A 12,308-nucleotide genomic window follows, 5' to 3' on the forward strand; every position below is an offset into this window, starting at 1 on the left:
CTAAGGCTTCAGGATCCTAATCTCCAGAAGGAATATTTTCTATTTATATTATGTTAAGGAGTAGAGTATGTGAGGTCACCACTATTAAATAGTGTTTAATATTGGGAACATGCTTGATTCAAAGTAACGTGGGTTGCTTTTTACTCCCCACCCCCCACCCCCCAAATCAAGTGCCTGGGAAAATAACTACTAAAAATGAGTTTCACCAATTAAGTAAAGGACATGTTCATATTGCAAACTGGTGAAAATCTGTAGGTAGTGCTAGAACTTGTGCAGTAAAGTTGAACCTGATTATGCAATACACAGCTCTTAATGAAATCGTATGACTAAGGACCTGCAGAATTTGTAGGTTGTATTTAATTTTAATTCATTTTATTCAATTACTCATATAATCCTATGTAAATATAGGTATACTATATTCATACATATATATGTGTGTAGGTGTATATATAGACACAAACGTACACACTGATACATATATATGTGTGTATATATATTTGTATATTAAAAAAAAAAAGCCATCTGAATGCTTTGGTACTTGGTCTTGGTTAGAATTGGAAGGCACAGTTCCATAAATTTCTGATACCCTCCAGAAATGTTTTAAACTCTTAGTTCCTGGGGGTATTAAGATTGTTCTCTGCTCAGTGTGTGGAAGAATCAAATAATTTATCTCTGTGATTTAGTACTGGATTAGCTGTTGAGTATGTTGTGCATGTTAGGTTTTTAAATTTTTTTTATTATTTTTTTGATGTCTGATGTAAAGGCCACTGGAAAATGTGTAAAGACTGATTCAGAAAGCTTTCAAAATCAGGCTGTTATTAAACTCAGGATAATATTTTATGGCAAAAAAATGACATCATCAGATCAAGCTGTGATATTCCAGGTGCTTAGGGTTTTTTGTCTTTTACCTTTCTGTATATGTATAAAAATAGTAGATCAAAGATTTTAACTGTGAAGTCAATTCCTTTTTGGTATACATAATTGATATTGTAATACGCACATATTTTAATGCTTGAATTCTAAAAATGAATAAATAAAGCTGCCATAGTACTTTAGTAGAAAAACAGGTGTTAAAGAAGCTCTTAGATGCACATGCTTGACAGAAATTATATCAAATTATTTTAATACCAGTATAAAATTGAACTTATATTTTAATGTTCCAGACTCTGTTCACACAAAGATGAAAAAGCTATCAGAGGGAAGGGGGCAATTAGAGGGGAAATGTTTGTGTAATGTACACATAATTTTTTGTTACTGAGAAATTTTTCATTTAAAAAAAAAAGTGTTACTGCCTGAAATAATATATTGATATAAATATCAGAATGTATTATAACCTGTTATTTTAGAATGTTCTTAACTGAATTTTGGACCATTAAAACTTTTTAAAACAGTATTTTTTATGGTAGTTTTCTCTACAAAGTTATAATAGATATTAACTACTTCAAAGGTAAAAAGAGCAGTGTGTGTGAACTGTTGACAAATCTACATAATGTTATCTTGTTTCATATTTAAGTCTGTTTGAGATAACAGTATTTTAAGGCCTTGCAACTGTTACGTATATTTGAACATTTTTCTTACTATAATAACAATTCATTTGCAAGTTGTTGTGTAGGGAGATATTCAGGAAGTTTTCCTTTTTGCTCTTCACTTCTTTGAAACGATTCCATTTCCCCTCTACTAGTTCTTTGTTGGCAAAGGTAGTCAGACCTCTTTCCTCCAGGAATAACCTTTTATTTGTTTTTATTTGCTTGTATCAGTCTAGTCCGCAAATGAATGCATTACCACACAGACTTTATATTTGATTTTACTCTAATAGAACTTGTCAGCTCTCCTTATAGATGTTCCAGTCTCAGATGAGTCGTGTTTGATATTTGCAGAGGGAAGGAAAGTTTGTCTTTCATTGTTTGTAGTCATCAGATGAATTAGTTTAAAATACAAGTTGAAAGTGGCTGGAAGCTGTGCAGTTTTTTGTCTCCTAGAAGAAGCTCTAAGCTGTTGCACTTGATAGTAATGTGATGGTTACCCAGAACTACTGAAAATGTAATGTGCTGTTTCAGTCCTTGATTCTACCAGTGCAACTATCTTTATATGTGGATTCCTGTTGAAGTACTGTGATAGTTACAAGAAAGGCAAAGGTAGTATAAGCTGTACTGCTGGCTCTCGTGGGAGGTAGTTTGTCCCATTGGCATTGCTGAGGTACGAATTTTGGAGGTCAGGAGAACAGCCTTGGGAAGAGCAGCAAGGGACAGGCAAAAGATCCTCTCCTGGTTGTTCTTGCATAGCACTGCCAATCAGGCACTTACCAAGCCAGGGAATGGTTCCTTTGTGTTTAATTGCCTTGTCCCGTTTTTAATTAGTTTTTTTCTTGTTTCTCAGCTTTGTAGGAAAGGTGCTGCATTGTGGGAAGGAAACGAGTTAAACTGCGAACTCGTCATTCCTGCACCTTGGCCCTTTCTTTGACATTAAGACTGTTTTGTTTTGTGCTGTATTAATATTACTTAATTTATGCTTGATCTAACTTATGAGAAATTCAGCTGTCTGCAGATATTGGGGATATTTAGTTATGTAAAACGTAGTAATTGCAAGAGAACAGTCTTTTCGGTTAAAACATGACTTTCTGGGGCTATCTCAAATTTTATTTAAAGTTGTAAAGCCTTTCTGTATATATGACTATAAACATAAAAGATTTTTAAACAAGTGAAATCTCAAGACTTCTGCTATAGCTACAAGATCTTCAGGGCCAAGCTCTAGGTGCGCTTGTGTAGCCCATTCAGTGATAACTGGATTTCATGATCAGATACACGGTTGGAACACGGATACATACTGTAGTCTGACTTAAAAATGGATGCACTCATTATGGAGTACGATCTAGTTGCTAAACTTCATCTCTTTATCATCTAGAATACACAGTACTGATGTTAGCTGAATTTCTAATGCGAACAGTTTTCATGAGCTTTTGGTGCCCTTGTTGAAGAACTGAGGATCCACTTGAGGGCATGTTCAATGTGTTAACATAAAAGAAACTGTAATATGTGGACTACAGATTAAGGTCCTCATTGACATTAGAAGAAAGTCATGCTGTTCACAAAATTATTTGTTTAAAGCTTGTTAAAACATTTTAAAGATGTAACAACATGGTTGGAGTAATTTAACACATTTTACAGGAAATTACGTTGTTAAATATATAACTGGGCAGTAACACTTCTGCAGTTGTAATAAGTTGTCGTCATGACCCTTTTTAACTACAGATAAAAATGAAAGCTGGGAGATGGTTAAAAAGAGCTGTTCAACTGTAAACAAGAAGAATGTGTCGAGTCTTACAGGAGCTGCCACAGAAATGAAAGCTGCTTTGCTTTCTGAAATCTATTTCACTGTTGATCAAATGGCTTGTGTTTGGAGCCTTTGAAGAGTAATGCCCATTATGGTCTGCAGGAGCAGCATTCGTCTCTGATTTTAACACCAGCTGACCATTTCTTAAAAGACTGCAGCTGCTATTTACTCAGAGCAGTGTAACTAATTTGATTTTTTTTGTCTGCTGCAGAGCTAATGAATCATTACTGGGTGCTACACATACATAAATTATTATTTCAAATGTTACATTATTCTGAGGCCTTTTAAAGGGATATGTTATTGAGATACTAAGTGTAATATAAATGACGTACCAAATGTAATGTGCTTATTTCTGATTTCTTTGCCTTTTATTAATAATAATATTTTTCTCAGTTTATTAAAAATCCTATTTGTGAAGCAAGCAAATAATATGGCAACTGTGCACAACTCGTATCCCTTGAACGTCATTTAGGCATCATAACAGGAACAGTGGAGAGTTGTATTACAGAGCAGATTGCAATGGAAGAGGTTTCAGCATGGGAATCAGTGCAAATTGTGAGTTACAGGATTCTGCATTGGTGATCTTCTGAGGAAGCATGGAACAACTCGTTAGCAGAGGTAACTGCTCTTTGCCAGAACTGGTAAAGTAGTACAGGCAGATCAATGCAGAGCTGAATCTTCTGAGCTTGATTCCCTGTGGTGTGCAGCTTTTATTTGTTCACATATCTTCATTAGCATAAAAGCTAACAAAGCTAATCAGTATTCAAAGAGGATATTATAAAGGAAAATGGATACTACATTCAAAGAAAGCTTGGGACATTTTGGTTAATATAGATGGTGTTTAAACTGTAATTGACTTAATGTCAGTGTGCATCTGGAAGGGACATATTTCTGAACGTACTTATTTCAAATGTTCTTGGTTTGTTTTAATTTTTAGGACAAAATGTTGTATGTAGTACTATATTACACCATAATTATAGGATTTGTCTGGTATCAAGTGTTATGAATAGGCTGTAGACAGTTTAAACAAAATTGTGGCTGGAGTCTTTTTACTGCTATCGTTATTTGGATTTCCTGACCTGTTTTGTTTTTGCTTCTTTTGTTACGATTCTGAGCACTTCAGAAAGATAGTTGGTGAATGTCTGTTACCAGCTTCCGTAGGAGAATCAGTTCTGACCCCTGAAGACTTTGTGCTAAGTATTTACTATGCTGTTCTCAGAAGTAGCATTGCTTTTCTGCTATGCTACAGTTGTTATCAATATGCATTAACAGAGCATTGTGAGGTTAAAATATTGAAGGAGTCTGGGGGAAAGCTGTAGTGTTTTGCAAAGCCATGTCTTTTGTCAGGGGCTTTATATTTAATAAATATTAAAGTAGTGGCAGTAAATTGAATGTTGTGATTAGAGTTTTTGAAAAAGGTTCAGTTATAGAGGTAATATAAACAGTATTTGGAATCCCTTAACACTAGCTTTCTACCTTTTTGACTTGAAAGAATTTCTACTGGAAATGTGGACTTCTGTACAGAACATTTAAGTTTGTGATAACCGTGTGTTTCTTTCAGTTACTCATGAACTTCTGCAGGCCCTAAAGTGCTCACACTCCAGAGGTCAAAGACTAGTGAGTTAGAAGACTTATCTGACCTGCTGATGGAAGGAAGAGAGGGAAGAGAAATTGAGTATCTGTCTGTTCTCTCCCTCAGGAATTTCTGTTCATGACTAAAATAAAACTAAAGTGAAGAATGTTTGTAAGAGCAATCTCCAACTCACTGTGAGTACTCAGAGCAGTCTGTAGATAGGAGTGAAATGGTAAGGACTGAATTTTCCCCCTTCATTTTGACTCAAATAACTGGAGTTATTCTGTAGTTGGATGTATTTTTTTCAAATATTGCTATTGCTTAGCTTGTGGTTTTGGATAGTATTCTCTTGTATGTTCACAGACAGACAGAGATGACATTCTGATGACTTTACTCTGGAGCATGTGTGGCTCTTGGACCAGTGTAGATATTTTTAAATCCTGTGACAAAAGGCTAGCAAACATAAAAGTGACAGCATTTTTGAAGTTCGAAGAAATATTACCCACTGAAATCCCCAAATTTAGCACAACTGCTTTGTGTGTATATGTTCTCTAATAGCTGCTCGTCTTGCACATGTAATCACAAGCATAGCATAGTCAAGTGGAATACCTGTAATTGATATCCTGATTATAGAATCTGACTTGCAGGCCTTTGAGTGGCAGAAAGATCCTCTAATCCTCATTGGTGTTCAGGACAACTAGATCTTTGATTTCTTTGCTATTAATGTTTTTTATGTTAATTCATTTGCTAGTGCTTAATTAAAGCTGTGACTACTTAAGCACTTCCTTCAGAGTGTACGAAGTATATTTAACAAGCCTAATACTCTGCGGTGGCTGAATGTACCTGATCAGTCTGTATGTTTTGTTCACATGAGTAAGTATCCCAGAGGAAAGTTTTGCCAGGAAATATTCTGCCTTCCAGCTGTAATTGAATGGGCTTGAACAACAAGCTGAGACAGCTGGGTCCTGTTTTGGTCTTGATTTGCAGGGACCCAAGGGATTGGGAGAGTGGGAAAGGGATCCTGTGCCAGTTGACTGAGTTCAAATAAGGAAAAAAGAGCTTTGCTCCCTCGGCTGCTCTGCATTTCAACTATTAATACAGCAATAAAGCCTATTCAAAGAGTTCTGTGTTCTTTGTGTTTTTTGAAAGAAGGCTTGTGTGCTTAGCTATTGTGTCTTTTTTGAAATTTAATGTCTTATCACATGAGGCAGAATTTTCCAGGTCAACCACCCAACTTTTATCATGAGATCTTGTAGAGTGCAGGAAGGAAGCTGAGAAGTCCTCACAATAACCAAGGAATAACATCCTATTGGAAGTGTTCTTTCATGGGGTCATTCACATTATAATTAAGAAACCCCAAGAAACAAGCAGTTAAAGCATTTGGACTCCAATCTTGAGCAATTTCTTGAGTAGTTTAAGTCCTTGATGTATCTGTATTTAAAATGAGTTTTCTGTGGTCTTGAGGTAAAACAGGAGCTTTTCTCCAGTCCTTTTAAATGTTGCTCAGTTCTGAACATATACTTCAGATCACTGTAGGAAGGTCAAATTGCTGCTTTCAGAGGGAACCCTAAATTGAATTTTTGCAGGTTACATTGCAAGTATTAACTGTTTGGTTAAACTTTGTATTTGCCTCAGGCTGACTTGTTGACAATAGTAAATGGCTATTTCTCCTAACTGAATCAGCCTGTTTTAACAAATGGATGTTTAAATTCTCTTGTCTAAATCCAGCTGATATGATTGCCAATTGAAAATAAGCTGAGGGTAGAAATGGGGCAAAATGAAGCTATGTTTACACAGTCATCAGTTGCTTATATTAAGTAAGACTGAGAAGTATGCAGAGATTTGTGGAGGAACTGCCTATTTTTAAAAATCAGGGAAAAAAGCTACAAAGACAGAAGAGATCGTGTCAGAAGAAAATAGCGTATACATGCTACAGTATAAAACAGAGGATCCCGTGCTACCAGATGCATCCTAGCAGTACATCCTTACTAATGTTAGAGGGGAAACAGCTCTGTGCTGTAGTGGCTAGAACACTTCTAGTACTCTGTTTTCCTTGGGTATTACTACATCATTGCTTGCAGTGCAGACAGACTCCTAATTTAGACACATAGGCACAGAAAGCTAAATTCTCTTTTATTTGTATGCTGACTTTTGAATACCTGGTGTATACAGACAGCTGAATGTAGACCATCAAGTTGAATTTCTAGCAGCTGCTGGCTTTTCTTGCATGATAGTGTACCTCCATAGCTAGGGTTTGTCTGATACTGTAGTGCAGTGGTGGGAAATCCAAATATAGAGGGCTCTAGTGTGTACACTGCTATAGTGATTTTGTGGCATGTATCCTGTAACTTTACATGGGGCAGAAATATGTATATGTATTTGTTCTGGTTCGTCAGTATAACACAGCCTACTAGCCAGCTGATCTTGATGCATTTTATTAAATAGTAATTTTTTTTTGTTTACCAAGCCTAATGGTGTTTCCATGTGTATCAGTGATTTGGGTTAGTTGGATGTGTAGAGTTCTGAAAAACTTTCCCATAAGTAGTTATGTTCTTGCAGGTGTGAGTTGCCAGGTAGCTTACACTGACAAGAACTTCATGGCTAAAGAGTGTTTTTTTTTAAATTTTTGTCTCATGTAATATTTCATGTGTTCACAAGTGATTATTTTTGCATGAGTATTGCAAATGTTATGAAGCATTGTCATCAACTTCCATTGGGGCAAAAAAGGTTAGAGAACTGTACAGTATGCAATGCTTCTTCAAAATAAAATTTCACTTGGTGATAACTAATTTTATAAAAGGAAGTAGAAAAAAAGATGCAGCATGAGCTTATTCTGAAGCTGTATGGAAGTTCTGCCATCTTTAGTTAAGAGTGACACTGGGCAGAAAATCCTATGGTCTTTTTGCTGCTGCTAGGTCAAGGAAAATGTTTTATTTGTATTATATTTTTCCCTAGGAGAGAATAGCAGAATTTAAATAGGCCAGACACAGCCATTTTCCACAGTTTTTCACATTCTCATAGAAGAATATTTAACTCCTTAGTGGAAGCTTTTTCTTTCTTTTTTTCTGGTCTCAAGGTACTCTACAGTGTTGCTTACAAGCAGTACTGGGAAAAGCTGGTTTACATTATGTCTAAGTGTTCTTTCAGGGGCAATGTCTGTTGTCAAGGTTGGTTTGAAAATTTGAGAGATAAAGGGGAAAAAAGTGTTCATAGAGGTAATGCTGTGAAGACTATTTTTTCCAAAATATTTTACATTGGAGGTGACACTTGCTTTATTTCAGCCGTGTAGCAGAGGGTTGTCTTAGTGTCAAGGTTGCAGCCAGGGAGAGGACTCTGGGGGAATTTTTTTTCTGAGGTAAAAGATCTATACCATATGAATTTGGGTATTTTAGGAATAATTTTCTTTGAGATTAGAGGAGATAAACCAATTTTAAAAAAAAGGTAATTGAAAATACAGTGTTTCATCTTCACCTTTTTGTAGCTTTTGTTTGCAGCCAATACTAAAAGCATTTATATGTTTCTGGAGTGTACTAACAGGACTGCTAGCACTTTATTTATATTTGTACATAACTTTGCATATTATATCTCTTAGAGTGACAACCTGTAATAAAAATAAATGGATATCTAATTCTCTTTTATAGCTTTAAAGGTTAAATTGATACTTGATTGTTTCTCTTAAGTCTATCTTGTGTGATACCTGCAATAAGTTATAGATTAAAACATCATACAAAAAAAAAATCAAGATTTAAATAAATAAAATCTTAATTGGATTGTCAACCCTGTATGTTTGGTAATACGCTTAAAGAACCACTAGAAATCATTATTATGTGTTTCATTTGAGACTGATTTTAGACTAGTGTTTTTTTTAAATGCATATCATTAGAACAAATGTTGATGTGACAAGTAGCAGTTGCTTTTGTTTAATTATTATTTGTATTAAGAAGAAGATACTGCTATTTAAGAAGTTGAGCTAGAAGCAAGGAAGGAGGCTATCACCTTTTACATAGCAAAATGTGAAAGCTGTGTTTACTCTCAGTGTGTCTACACAATCATATAAATAGCAACAGCAGTCCTGTGCAGGACTGGAGGGCAGGAGAACAGTGTGGTCACAGATTTTGCCGCCTTGCTTGCTATCTAGCCTAGTTATGTTGCCTGTCAGGTACTTTTTCACTTTTAAATGGGAAAAAAAGTGACTTTGAATAGGAGAGAGTAGCAGAAGCCACTGACTAGAAGGAAAGAAGAAAGAAAAGGAATGAAGAAATCGAATCTTCTTTTAGTTGGTTTTCTTATTTCCTCTGGGAGAAAATAAGGCCAATCATGTCAATAACAGTCCCCTAATATTATTGATTAAATACTAGCTGTCTTGTTTCTATGGCATCTTCAACTATTTAGTTTTCAAAAATAGAGAGGAGTGTTCTTGTCTCGTGAAAGAAAGGAAATGGTTATACTGGTGTATGTATTATGTCAGAAGTTTTCAAGAAGAAATCCTGTTTTTTACATGATCTGCTCAACAAGACCTCAACTTCTTGTCGGAGATGGCTCATTTTTTGCAATAGGAAAAAGGTTTTTTTCTTCCCATTTGTTGTATCTTTGTCTTTTATCTTGTGATTTTGTTCCAAGGAACAATTCAGTTGGGTGAATATACTTTTTATTTCAGGAAAATAATATCACTTTATATTGTTACTCAACAGTATATGTATATTTTAAAATCTTTCTCAAACAAGGTAGAAATAGGTAAGATTTCTCTTGTAACACAGGTTTGCTGTTTAGTGTGGTAAGGTCTTTTCAAAATGCAAAACATCCAGATTTTTCTATTAAAATTGCTCAGTTACCTATTTGCTTAAATGTTTTCATCCATTTATGTATTCTAGTATGTTATTTTCATAAGTCAAGATGTGGTCTCAAGATGACAGTTTAAAATTTGTGTACAGGCTGTGCTTAACTACGTGCATGGGGTTTTGTTGAGAATGTCAGGGTGAGAACTGAATGTTGACTGCCACCTTGCTCTCTGCTTTTGTAAAATTCAGGCCTGTAATCTTGACAACAAATTTGTGTGCGTGTACACACATATATATGGCATTTGAAGTAATTCCCAAATAAAACTGGTCAGGAAGTAATTATTTTCCCCATGTGCAAAATAATAAAGGGTTCTTTGCTGTTTTGAATAAGTACAAAATGTTTGGGGTTTAGATGATCAGTGAGAGAAATTACTACTTATGGGGCAACAATTTGTTTACTCAGTCACGTGTACTTCAGGGTTTATGGGATGGGGGACAAAGCAAGATTTCTTTTTCCTGGAGGCACAGAAGCAGGATTCAGAGTAGACTTTTGTCTGCTACCTATATTTGATAAGGAAAGAATTGGGGAAAGAGCTAAACAAGTCACCCTATAAACCTACGTAACCCCAGTAAATCACGGTAATTTTTCCTCCTCTCTACCTGACTTTAGGTAGTGGAAGAAACGACAGGTCATGCAGATTATATGCTGTAATGCTCTCGGATGCATCCTGGTGACATCCATCATGAATGCTTCCTTAAGTCTCTTTCACGCTTTATTAAAGCTCCAAACCACCATAGCATTTCAAAGATGGAAGATAGAGTTTAGTTTTTTAAAAACAAAACAAACCTTTTATGGTCTCTGAGAAGAAATTGTTCCTAAGGTTACTTTCACAGTGTTCCTTCCATGGCGTACTTCTTCTTTGAGTTCAGATAGTGAGTAGAGCATATAAGACTTCATGCATGAAGAAGGTGGTCCTTGTTCCTTTAATGGCTCTATTTATGCAGCCTCATAGATTCTAGCCATCACATAGGGGAATATGATTTTCTGTTTGTACAGTGAGTTGGTTTATGTTAATTTACTAGTTAGGATTCTCTGATGTACTGGTCAGTCTTTGCAATGAATTAAAACTTACTGTTAGTAATTAGAAAAATCATTGTATATGATGTCTGGGCAATTATATTTACATTTTTTAAAACCTATGCAATCTTTGGTGTTTACATTGATCATATTTTCAAAAATAGTTCAGAATCTTTCAAGAAAACAGCTGACAGACTCATTTTAAATCTAGAAAAGGTGATAATAAAAGTAGATAATACAATTATTTCTTTCAGATACAGTAAGATTGTTTGCAGTTGTACAGTCATTCAAACTTGGGAATGTCCATTGTTCTTTCACAGCCAAAAGTTATTTGTCTATTTTCTTCTAAAAGTTGGATGTAGTACAAGGGCCCCAACTGTTCTTTTGACCCCTCCTGCCCTGTGAACATTGTTACACTTCTAATATACTGCAGAGTTTTGTTTGACTCTCTTAAGCGTAACAGCATTATAGTACTCGTTTATGTCCACTTTCATCAAGTCTTCTAAGGTTCTCCACTGATGCTGCAAGGGCATGTAGTGGTCAGGAAGTACAGTATTTCAGGTGTACTAGGTCCTCCAATAACAGATATAAGTCACTAGTGTTGACACTGAAATGTACTTGCGGTGTCCAGAAAAAATGCAGCATATTTCATTACAAGAAAAGATGCTTTGTTGAACTTCCATTTGCTGCTTCCTTCAGAATTAAGTTGACAACTTGGAAGCTCACTTGTAAGCTTGTGATCCTGTTTAAGCATCCTGTTTGTTAACTTTGTTTCCTTTTGCTTACTATTTCAAACTTACACTTTAAACCTATATTTAAAAAAAAAACAAACAAACAACAAAAAAACCAAACCGTAAGATCTGGGATTTTAATTTCAGTTCATCTCCCCTGCAGCTCTGCAGCAGGTGAGGCATACTTCTCATCTTGTGTGGAAACTCAGTGATGTCATCTGCTGAAGAGAACAAGCAGTTGTAACACTGTGCACAAAAGGATATTTTTGCCTTTTTTTACCAGTATGTCAGGGCTGCTGTTGTCTGTTGAGTTTGGGGCCAGATGGTGTTGAAATATGTTTGTTTGGTGTCGGTTTCAGCTGATTTCTTCTGATGGTGCTGTCTCTCATATCTGTGCAGGGCCTGGGCCACAAGAATTTTGATGTGTCTGGGGTAAACTTTACACTTCCCTCACTCCCAAAACCATGGTACAGGCTGAGGGGAAGACGGCTGTTAGGAGTGCTTCAAAATTGCCTCCACTGTGCTTGGGTTCAAAAAACAACTGGGGCCTTAAAAAGCAGAGCACCTCCTTGAAGGCTGCCCTCATCCTTAGGTCTGCTCAGACATCTGTTGTTTTGTTGTGTTTTCTTTATTATTTACTTTTCTCTCAGAGGATTCTGTAACTTATGTATAAATATCTTCATCTGGCTGTGTAATTGTATTAAGATTCATAGGAATTTAGGTGCTTCTATGAGAGGAAGAAGGCTTTTAGAAGGTTTTGTTTTTTTTCTTATTAAAAAAAAAAAATCAATGCACTGTTTAAAGGGGATATTTGGCTA

The 12,308-nt window shown here is 35.7% G+C and overlaps 1 protein-coding gene across 14 annotated transcripts in view; it reads left to right on the top strand.

Moving 5' to 3' along the window:
• Positions 1 to 12,308, top strand: part of CDC42BPA (CDC42 binding protein kinase alpha) — a 189,724-nt gene that overhangs the window by 33,300 nt on the left and 144,116 nt on the right. The gene's annotated exons all lie outside the window — the stretch shown is intronic.

The sequence above is a fragment of the Harpia harpyja genome, chromosome 13 (genome assembly GCF_026419915.1).
Source record: "Harpia harpyja isolate bHarHar1 chromosome 13, bHarHar1 primary haplotype, whole genome shotgun sequence".
Taxonomy (NCBI): Eukaryota; Metazoa; Chordata; class Aves; order Accipitriformes; family Accipitridae; genus Harpia; species Harpia harpyja.